Here is an 11951-nt window from a genome sequence, read left to right as displayed (position 1 = left end):
ACCAAAATTACCTCAACTAACTATTCGACCTTTATGCAACTGGTTAATTCAGAGAACAGGCAATAAAGAAAAGATATTACAAGAACTCGCAGTGATGAAAAAATTACCACCACAACCTGTCGATTCTGAATCAGAAATAAATATTTCAAATATTTCTGATAGAAGCTCATGTGAATCGTTTTCCATTCTTTCAAGTACTAGCGATTCTTCCAGTAGTATAGCTGCTTTAGATTTGAGAAAACACTTTTACTGTCAGTCAGAAAATGGTGAAGATTTAGATTTACCCTCATTAGCGAAAGTGAATAAAAACAGCAAATACCAACATAAATGGGAATCTTGAAGTCTCCAAGCAGGCAAATTACCAGGCCAGGACAGTGATGAAAATGCGAAAAAAGAAGATAACAAAATTGTTACAGCACCAATTTCAATGCAAAAAGAAAGCATGGACATAACACATACAAATATGCAAGGTCAGGAAAGTGAAGATAATGCGACAAAAGAGAATGATAACAGAATTGTAACAGGTATGAATATGCTACTAGTAATGTGTACATGTACACGACAAATCAGCTTTTGAAATAATCAAAAAATTTAAATGAAATTCAATGAAAAGCATCACTAAATCCGATCGTAAACTTTGCTGTTAGATTGGTTTGTCTCGTGAAACATTTGACAACATCAGTTCACAATTGATTGATTTTGTTTATTATGCCCCCGCCGTAGCGGAGGGGGCATTTAGTTTTACCCTTGTCCGTCTGTACTTACGTACGGTACGTCCAAAAATTGGTTTCCGTTCTCTAACTTTAGTTTGCCTCAACCAAATGTTAAGAAAACTTATACACAATGCTTATTACCACAAAACACAGATCAAGTTTGAATTTTGGTAGCGTCACATTTACTGTTCTAGAGTTGTGCCCCTTTACAAATGGAATAAAATGCTCCGCAGGGCGCAGCTTGATACGACCGCAGAGGTCGAACCCTGAACAGTTGGGGCAAGTATGGACACAACATTCAAGCTTGATACAGCTTTGCATTTGGATTGTGATTAAATATTTGACACAGCAGAGGTTTCTGACACAGAATGAATGTGGTCTAAGAACTTTAAAATTTAAAATTGGACATTCACCTATTATGGTCCAATATCCCAAATCTAAATACATGGTTAGATTCAGCATATCAAAGAACCCCAAGAATTCAATTTTTGATGAAATCAAACAAAGTTTAATTTTGGACCCTTTTGACCTCAATGTGGACAAAGTTGATAACGGGCCCAAAAATTAAAAATCTAAATACATGGTTAGATTCAGCATATCAAAGAACCCCATATATTCAATTTTTGTTGAAATCAAACAAAGTTTAATTTTGGACCCCGATTTGGACCAACTTGAAAACTGGGCCCATAATCAAAAATCTAAATACATGTTTAGATTCAGCATATCAAAGAACCCTAAGAATTCAATTTTTGTAAAAATCAAACTAAGTTTAATTTTGGATCCTTTGGACCTTAATGTAGACCAATTTGAAAAACGGAACCAAAAATTAAGAATCTAAATACACGGTTGAATTCGGCATATCAAAGAACCCCAATAATTCAATTTTTGATGAAATCAAACAAAGTTTAATTTTGGACCCTTTGGACCTCAATGTGGACCAATTTAAAAACGGGGCCCAAAATCCAAAAACTAAATACACGGTTAGATTCAGCATATTAAAGAACCCCAAGAATTCAAGAATAAAACCCCATTGAAATTGGTCAAGAAATAAGCAATTTATATGAAGTATCTTCTTTTGCACAATACTGTGCAATTAAATATTTCTTGCTTTTGCGCAATACTGTACAATTGACAATTTCTTGCTATTGCGCAATATTGTGCTATTGGATATTTCTTGCTATTGCGAAATACTGTGCAATTGAAGATTTCTTGCTATTGCGCAATACTGTGCAATTGAAAATTTCTTGCTATTGCACAATACTTATTATATAATAATTTACACATCCTGTTTGGTGTGTATCTCCTACCATATCATTATTATTTGCTTTTAAATATAAATCAGAAATAACCAACTTAAAATGGAAAATTTAAAAAAAAGAAAAAAAAGGAAAAAAAAAAAAAAATCCCCCCCCCCCAAATTTTTTGAACCTCCTTATGATTTATCACCCACAAACTCAATCCCAGCCTTCCCTTTGTGGTATGGTACCTTGCAGTACAATTTCAGAGAGATCCATACACTTGAACACAAGTTAATGTCTGGAAACTAGAAAAATGTGTTTTTTAGCCCCTTTTTGGCCCCAAATTCCTAAACGTTTAGGGCAATTACCCCAAAACTCAAACCCAGCTTTCCCCTTGTAATATGGAACCTTGTAGTACAATTTCAGAAAGATCCATACACTTACACACAAGTTATTGTCATGAAACTAGAAAAATGCTTGTTTTTTGCCCCTTTTTTGGCCCCTAATTCCTAAAATTTTGAGGCAATTACCCCCAAAATCAATCCCAGCATTCCTTTTGTGATATGGAACCTTGTGGTACAATGTCAGAGAGATCCATACACTAACACACAAGTTATGTCTGGAAGTTACAAAAATGCTTATTTTTGGCCCCTTTTTGGCCCCTAATTCCTTTACTGTTGGTACCATAACCCCCAAAATCAATCCCAACCTTCCTTTTGTGGTATTGAACCTTGTGGTAAAATTTCATAGAGATCCATTCACTTAAACTAAAGTTAGAGTGCGAAAACCAATGTGTCTTCGGACGACGCAGGACGACGCCGGACGACGACGACAACGACACGACGACGACGACGCCAACGTCATACCAACATACGACCACAAAAATTTTTTTGCGGTCGTATAAAAATTGCTGAAATATTCGTTTCTGTTCTCTTACTTTAGTTTGCCTCAACCAAATATTATGAAACTTATACACAATGCTAATTACCACAAAACATAGATTAAGTTCGAATTTTGGTGGTGTCACTTTTATCGTTCTAAAATTATGCCCCTTTACAAATGGAAAAATTGCTGAATTTTTCGTTTCCGTTCTCTAACTTAAGTTTGCCTCAAATAAATATTAACAATGCTTATTACCACAAAACCCAGATAAAGTACAAATTATATAAAGGCATTATATGATAATGATTGCATGATTAATCATCATTATAACATAATAAATGAAACCTAACTTTCAGATGTTTTAAAAAGCTAAAGCTAAGAAATCGTTATGAGAATGAGACCATCAAGATACTTCAAAACAAAGGAAGTATGTAATTACGGGTCACAATACAAACCTTCAGCAATGAGTTTACCTGATACCGTATAATAACCTATCGTAGTACGTTCACAATATTGCTTTCACATTCTTATTCAGCAAACCAATTTCATTAAAATTAAGATGACCATCAAAGTTAAATCTAGTTTAAAGATAAAAATAAATTACAAGTATTGCAAATGACCGGAAATTTCATTTTTGCAAAATATGATCGCCACTGTGGTTTCTCCTTTGAGGACTCATTTTTTTTACAGCTCGTTGTTAGCTGCTGTTGTTTTAAAATGGAAGGATTTATTTCTTGGATGCATTACAGAAAAAAAATAGTTTTAACCATTACCTGTATGTTTGTATTTCTGAGTGTTCGTTAAACTTTCATATTTAAGTTTTTGGTCAAAGTTTTAATGATGAAGTTGTAGCTATATTAACTTAAAACTATGTTCACTTGCTAACTTTGACGTGACTTTAAAGGAAATACAACATATTTCGGATTTGACACAAATGTCACGGTTCACTGAACAATAAATGCGAGTTTTTGCGTGTTTTAAAGGTTTTTAAATGTTGGGTTAACCTTTGTATTTTTGAATGCGAAAAACGGGAGCATGCGTGCTGTTATTTGTTCTGGTGGCTATTTTTATCTAACAAGGGTGCACAGACTGGAATGCATCACAAAAAATGAACTTTGACATAAGAAGTATAAAATAAGGTCAACGTAAGTTTATACCTGACAGACAGGTATTTATATCTTACAATCATTCTATACCAAAGATCAATTTGTCTGATCACTGAATTATCTGAAACACCGACCAAACTAGAGAAATTTAACATTGACTAATTAACCATGAAAATGGGGTCAAAGTTAGATGACACACGACAGACAGATTAATAAGCTCCTTACAATCATTCCATAAACCAAATGTAATTGAATCGTAATTGAACTATTCCTTATAGTATTTGAAAACAGAACAAACCGGAAAAAACTCAACATTGACCTATTATGAATCATGAAAATAAGCGTAATCTAACCATGTATTTGGATTTATTATTTTTGGGCCCGTTTTCAAATTTGTCTATATTGAGTTCCAAAATTAAACTTATTTTGATTTCTCCAAAAACTGAACTCTTATGGTTCTATGATATACTGAATATAGCTGTCCATTTAGTTTTTTCAATTTTTGGCCCAGCTTTCAAATAAGTCCACATTAAGGTCCAAAGTGTCTAAAACTAAAGTTTGTTGGATTCAACAAAATATGAATTCTTGTAGTCCTTTGATATGCCGATCGTTACCATGCATTTGGTGTTTTAATTTTTGGGCCCTGTTTTTCAATTGGTCCACATTGAGGTCCAACGGGTCAAAAATTAAACTTAGATATATTTCAACATAGTTAAAATCTAGGGGCTCATTGGTATCCTGAATGTTAACATGTATTTAGATTTTTGATTTTAGGTCCAGTTTCAAGTTGGTCTTAATCGGTGTCCAAAGTTAAACTTTGTTTAATTACAACAAACATTGGATAAATTTGGTACTTTGATATGATCAATTTAACCGTGTATTTAGATTTTAGATTTTGGGCCCCGTTATTAAATTGGTTCACATTGATGTTCAAAGGGTCCAAAATTAAAATTTGTTTGATTTCATAGGAAATTTAATACTTCGGTTGTTAATGTAAAATCGAATCATGTATTTAGATTTTGGATATTGGACCATTATAGGTAAATGTCTAATTTCAAATTTCAAAGTTCTTTGACAACATTCTTTCTATGTCAGAAACATAGGATATGTCAAATATTTAATCACAATCCAAATTCAGTGCGGTAGCACGCTTGAATGTTGTGTCCATACTTGCCCCAACTGTTCAGGGTTTGACCTCTGCGGTTGTATCAAGCTGCGTCCTGCGGAGTATTTTATTTATCTTTCTTATCACAAAACAGTTCTTTAATTTTATGGTGGAAAAACATTCAGAGAACAATTCGTTAATTAATTTTATTAATGGTTCTGTTAAGTTTGAGTCTACAACAACTTATGGTTGTTTTTTAGAGAAAATTAGCTACCATACAAATTTACAGCACGAACTTGTCAATTTATTTTTTGAACTTGTAAATAAATTAATTTCCAAGTAAAAAAGCGAAAGCGTAAAAGATGCAAAAAACGTGAATGCGAAATTCTGAAAGCGACAAATTATTTTTATTTCTAGTTTTCCCTTTCGATATTAGGGAGCAACCATTTAACTTCAAAAAAAAGGGGGGGGGGGGGGTATTTTTTTTTATACAATTTTATTTTGTTTTTCATTCAAATTATTTTGTTCAAAATTTAACACTAAACATAACACCCCCCCCCCCCCCCCCCCCCCGATGTTAAATGGTCGTTTCCTTACACAAAGACTGTTCGGTAAACAGCTATCCATCCATTCATCAAAGAAAGTAAGACTCCAATACAATTCTAAATCTATTGTATATCAAATTATATTCCAGGGGAAACCATAACACCACAATCGTCCTTTGAAGAAAACCATAGTTCATCGTCAAATAAAACAAGTTCTCGCAAATCAATTGGGCGGTTTCGGAAGATGGAACTAAATCCAATACATTGGGAAATATGTGAAACAGAGGTTGTCACATCTATCCCTTATGATGTTAATGGATTCAGGAAATTCAAAATTGAGTGCAAAATAGACGACATGATGAAGAAAACAAAGGATGGTAGGCCATGGGGAAAGTGGGTAAATAGTTGTAGAACAGGATGGATAGGGAAAAGGCGAGTTGCGAAATGCAAAGGTTCGCCAGTTTGCAACTCAGACAATTGTCTTTATAAAGAGAAATACGGATGTGTAAATAGAGTCCAGTTTCAAAAAACTGCTTCGATTTTAGTATGCTTCACCTGTGGGAGTCCAGCAAAAATCATTTTATGTCCGGGAGTTAAAATATGGGAGTACGAAGCAAACTCTACAAATGTGACAGTTATGTACAAAAATGAGCATTCCTGCGTGGCAAAGAAAAAGAAGATCTCAAACGAGCTTATTAAAAATGAAGTGGCAAAACACCCTGGCGTCAAACCTAATAAGTTAGTTAACAGCAAAATGGTTGATATAATGGCTGTTGATGATTTTAGTTGGGACGATGTTGAACTGGTGGCTGAACAATTTGTGGACATGAAACAAGTGTACAATGCGCGTGAGGAATTAAAGATGAAGATTAACCCAATGGGACAGAACTTTGAAGCACTTGCTTTGTACAAACAAAAATGTGACGAAAAAGACAAGTTTTTTATTTATCGAGTAAATAACCGAGCATTAAATGGAAAACCTTCTTTTGTTTTTAAATCAAGCCAAGCAATGGCAAATATTTGCCTGGAAATGGACAGAGATGGGAGTGGTGTCATGGTGGATGAATTTGCTTTCATTGATGCAAAACACAATCGATGTCGCGGATTTAAAACGTTAACATTATGGACGTACCATCCAGTTTTACGAAAACTAGTTTCCTTGGCAATAATGGAAGTTGAAGAAGAAAACACAGAGAATCTTACAATATTTTGGGAACTTCTCAATGAAATGCTTCAAGGTGTATCTGGCAAGAAAGGCTACAAGTTCAACCCTTTTGGGTTTATTGCAGATGAAAACCATGCAAACTGGTGTAGCATAAGGGACGTTTTTGGAGTTCACACATTAGAAAGAGCTGTTTCGTGTGAGTTCCATTATAAGCAAAGCGTTCAGCGACATTCACGAAAAGTTTCAGAAAAATCAGACGAATTCATATGTCTTGCAAATGATTTGTTGCATGCACAGACCATAAACCAGTTCAATGCTGCATGTGAACAAATGGAGACATTCTTTAAGATAAATAATATCAAAGAATTATGTGCATGGTACAAGTGGTGGCATGATCGAAAATCTCATATTTTCCGTGCGTTTAAAATGGAAAATGCGCCTTCTTCAAACCTTGCAGAAGTTGGACATGCAAAAATAGCAAGTAATTCAGGTCCATATATTTCACTGTTAGAAGCTGCAAGAGTAGATGTTGCATCAGCAATACGGCAGGCAACGGAGATTCGATTATTTCATGTAGGAGTTTCGAAAGGAGGGAAAGGACTTAACACCTATCAAAAACAGATCAAAGATTATAAAGCTGGTATGAAGCGTGCAAAAGCATATGCAGATGAGTTAGATTCGGAAGGAGTAGAAATAATCGAAAATAAATCTGTTCATGTCCCTGTAACCGGGCTGCATCGCCCCCCAGAAAAAAAAGCAAAGAAACAAAAAGCTTACAAGGTCAACAATATTAACCAAGAACATGCAAAACAGCTTCAAATTAGACAACCATTTCATGTTATTCTCTCAGGCACCATTTTCAATTTAAAACGTTGTTATGGATGTGGAAAAGAATTTAAAAATAAATATAAAACGGAACCCCACGATGTAATTTTAAAACATTACTGTCATCGCCGGTACAAGGACAAAAATGGAAATTTTGTACTTTCGACACAACTTCAGGCTGCGTATTTTCACCTTCGTCTGGACTGTACAAGAAAAATCGATCCCCAGATGGAGCTTAGGGATGTCATTATTCACGAAGAAATCGCAAACGCTCTTACACCTCAGCATAAAGACATTCTACGAAAGTTTGGTGTGCGTCTTTAAGAATGTTCAGGCTACTCTTGTTTTTGACTTTTTGTCAGATATTCGGAATCCTCTTAGTTTTGTCCATGTAGTGCCATTTTTTTCTAATTTTCAAGTTCCCTTATTCATATTCTTTCAATCTATAACAGTCTTTTAAAAACCTTGTTATTTAAAACAGAGGAGCGAACATCATTAAAACACTTTTTACATACAGAGTTGTGAGGGTCCTAATTAGCTGTATCAACTGAGTGTATGTTTTTTTTAAATGGTTCGTCCACCCTTAACGTATGAACCGTTTAACCAAGATTTATCAAATTTTAATATGTTGTTACTGCTGACAAAATGGAAGTCAAGTAAAATATAAAGATTTTCACTTTCACGTGTAAGGAATTATTGTCCATGAAAAATTGTGGCTCCAGCCATTCCCGTGTGATAACTTACAAACCGTTTAACCAAAACTTTTCATGATAAATTGCATGCCAAGTAAAAAAAAACTGTTTACTGTCATTCTGACAGCTTTTGCTGCTTATTATCTTAAAAACATAAAAGATGGAGGGAAATTTTGTAAAAAAAAATTATCGGCAAGGCATTATCTATAAATGTCAGTTTGACTTCATAGAGATTTACTTTCCATGTAATAATCATATTGACCACTGTTTCGTGCTTTTACAAAACTATAGTAAACCCAGGTGAGCCACACAGGCTCTTAAAGCCGTTAGTTTCAGGATCAATCAACACTTAACTTAATAGATAAGTGAAAACATGGGTCATGTTGTTTTGCCACGTTTGTTTAAGTTCCCCCCCCCCCCTTTAAAGCAACAATTACCAATAAGCTTGAATGTCGTATCAGGACGGCACAAACTAGACTGGTTAACTTTATAAATAAATTATATTCACATCAAAATGAAAATGTCGTTAGGAGATATTAATTATTACACATACCATTTCTGACAGAATTACGAAAAATTTCTATTGAATGTAGAAAATATCTCATTTAAGAACACATATTACTCTTCTATATACATGTATAGTATGGCAAGCGGTTTTACTATTTATTCGAATTTCAAGATATCTCATATAATATATAATATATCATGTATAATATATAAGATATCTCATTTAATATAAAAGATATCTGATATACTTTATAAGATATCTCCTAAAGTTTATAAGATATCTAATAAATATTTTTTATATAAGATATCTTATATACTTTATAAGATATCTCATATAGTTTATAAGATATCTTATATTGTTTATAATATATCTTATATAGTTTATAAGATCTCTCATATAATTTATAAGATATCTTATAAAGAAAATTATATGAGATATCTTATAAACTACATAAGATATCTCATAAACTATATAAGATATCTCATAAACTATATAAGATATCTTATAACGTTTTTGAGATATCTTGAAGTTAGAATAACTAGTAAAACGGCTTGCCATAGTATAGACCTATTAAAAAAGTATTTCATGTGTTTTAATCGACTGGAGGGATGCCTCTTTCATCGTTTCTTCGATAACCAGCTGCAAAAATTCTGGAGTACTTTGAAGTCGTTTAAGTGCGATAGGATATTTCTTCAACATTTTTAAAACTTTTTAATGACATCGCAATAGATAATTTATATTTACAAATCTTTCTGATACTGAAAAACTAGTAGTCCTGCTTAATCCTTCAAATATAAACCAAGTGGAAAAAAAAAGTTCCTTTATAAAACAGTCTTTAGAGCTGAGGACAGGTGACTTTTAGTTATTTTTGCTTGTATATATATATATATACATGTGTGTGTTCAAATCAGTTATTTTTTGTTGTATGTCACAAGTATCATTTTACTTGTATGACAATAAAAAAAGAATCATTTTTAACATCCTTTTGAGAGAGATTTGGTAAAATTCGGCATTTCTGCTTATAATGCTTCGGCTGATTTTACCCATCAAGCTTTATGTTTTATTGCCTTGTTTATCAAATGTAACATGCATCATTAAATGTGTATTTTAAAAATCACTTTATTATATTATTGTACTTGGTGCCACTAAATATGCTTTTAATATAGCCAGTATGGCAGAACTTGGTCGTTACCCAATTTCTATATTTGTTATTTTGCAGTCTCTTAAATACTGGCTATATTTGTATAAAGATCCTCTTTTGAATTTTTCAAAATTAGCATATGAGTCAATCGAAGATGTTGATTGTAACTTTCCATGTAACTTTAACAACACAATTTTTCAGTTTCAAAAAATTATTGGTTTTAACCATGTCTGGAATAATAAAGGAACACTGTCAGAAAAAAAAAACTCATATCCGCAGTGAAAAAAAGATTACAAGAAAGATATGAAAATTATTTTTTCTCACGTTTATCAGGTGAAGACCAAAACAAATTACGTACATATTACAAGCTAATAAAGGAATATAAACCTAAGACTTATACAAAATTGAATATCTCGCAACAATATATTAGACAGTTCTGTAAATTAAGAATTTCTAACCATAATTTACACATCGAAAAAGGCAGATATAATAATACACCTTTGGATCAAAGAATATGTAAACATGGTATTGATAACAAAATTGAAGATGAATTTCATTTCATATGTGAATGCAACCTCTATCAAGACGATAGGAATAAGTTTTATGATGAAATTGTTAGTATTGTACCATGTTTTTGTAATTTAGATAATATTGATTAATTTAGATATTTAATGAACTGTTCTCAACAGATTACTTTTATATATAGACAAATGTATCATGATTAGAAATTCATCAGTGGGAATAATTGCATAATAGTGATGTGGGTGTTTTGTCTATTATTTGTAATAGTCACAAAATTTCTGTCTCATTTTTGTTTTATTTTTTATATGTTTTCGTGTATTTCAGCGATGATCCTTTTGTACTGGATTTTATACTGAATAAAATTAGTTAGTTTGTTAGTTAGTTAGTTAGTTAGTTAGTTAGTTAGTTTTTAATTATAGAGTTAATAAACAAACTTGACCTTTTGAATATCTCAGTACAAGTAGTTCACTGACTATTGACATACATGTACAAAATAACCTTGTCCCAGATCAACGACAACTAACATAGTTCTATCTATTTTTAAATACATTTTGTAAAACAATAAACCAAATTGAATCCTTATAAAAATAAGGAGATGTGGTATGATTGCCAATGAGACAACTATCCAAATGAAATGGATGTAAGCAATTGTAGGAAACCGTAGACCTTCAACAATTTGAAAAACCCAAACCCTCTGCATGATTGGCTATAAAAGGTATGATACTATAAATACTTTTTTATAACCATACCGTAACGCTTTTGGTTTGGAGATGAATTAGTATTCTTTCTGACATGCTAGTGTTGCATTGGAAACAACATTACTCTGGGGAGGACTGCGACTTTTATTTTAATTTTCATTTCTATATTGGTGTTTAATTGAAAGATTCTTCATAATTACACTTTTTATTTTTATAAATCAATTTACAAATTATCTAATTATGGGAATATTCATCAAAACGTTTAGCAATAATTGGGGAAACATATACTATATCTATATTAGTTTGTTTATAAATTTTCGTTAATATTGGATCTGCGACACTTTCCGGTCATCTTTACCTAAGACAGCTTCAACATAATTTAGTGTTATTCTTTTAATTATTATTAATTATTCATTTCAATTTTAATCAATTTGATAATTGTCCGTTAAATATAAAAATAACAAGATGTGGTGTGATTGCCAATGAGACATCTCTCCATCCATGACAAAATCTCGTCGATGTAAGCAATTATAAGTCACAGTGCAGCCTTCAACATAAAGCATTGGCATATGCCGCAAAGTAAGCTTTAAAGGCCCCCAAAAAACTACACGTGTAAAACAAATCAGATGAGATTAAACAACGCCCAGATTTAAATACGAAACAATCAACGTTAAAACAAATATGAATTACAGTAACAAGCGACCACTAACATTACAGGCTCCTTACTTGGGACTGGTAAGTTAAGTATATATGTAGGGAGATTAAACGTATGTGCTGGATCCGTAACCCTCCCTCTAATCTAGGACAGTGG

The sequence above is a fragment of the Mytilus californianus genome, unplaced genomic scaffold (assembly GCF_021869535.1).
Source record: "Mytilus californianus isolate M0D057914Y unplaced genomic scaffold, xbMytCali1.0.p SCAF_6, whole genome shotgun sequence".
NCBI classification, from domain to species: Eukaryota; Metazoa; Mollusca; class Bivalvia; order Mytilida; family Mytilidae; genus Mytilus; species Mytilus californianus.
The sequence above is the reverse complement of the archived record's forward strand: the minus strand, read 5'-3'. Positions refer to the sequence as shown.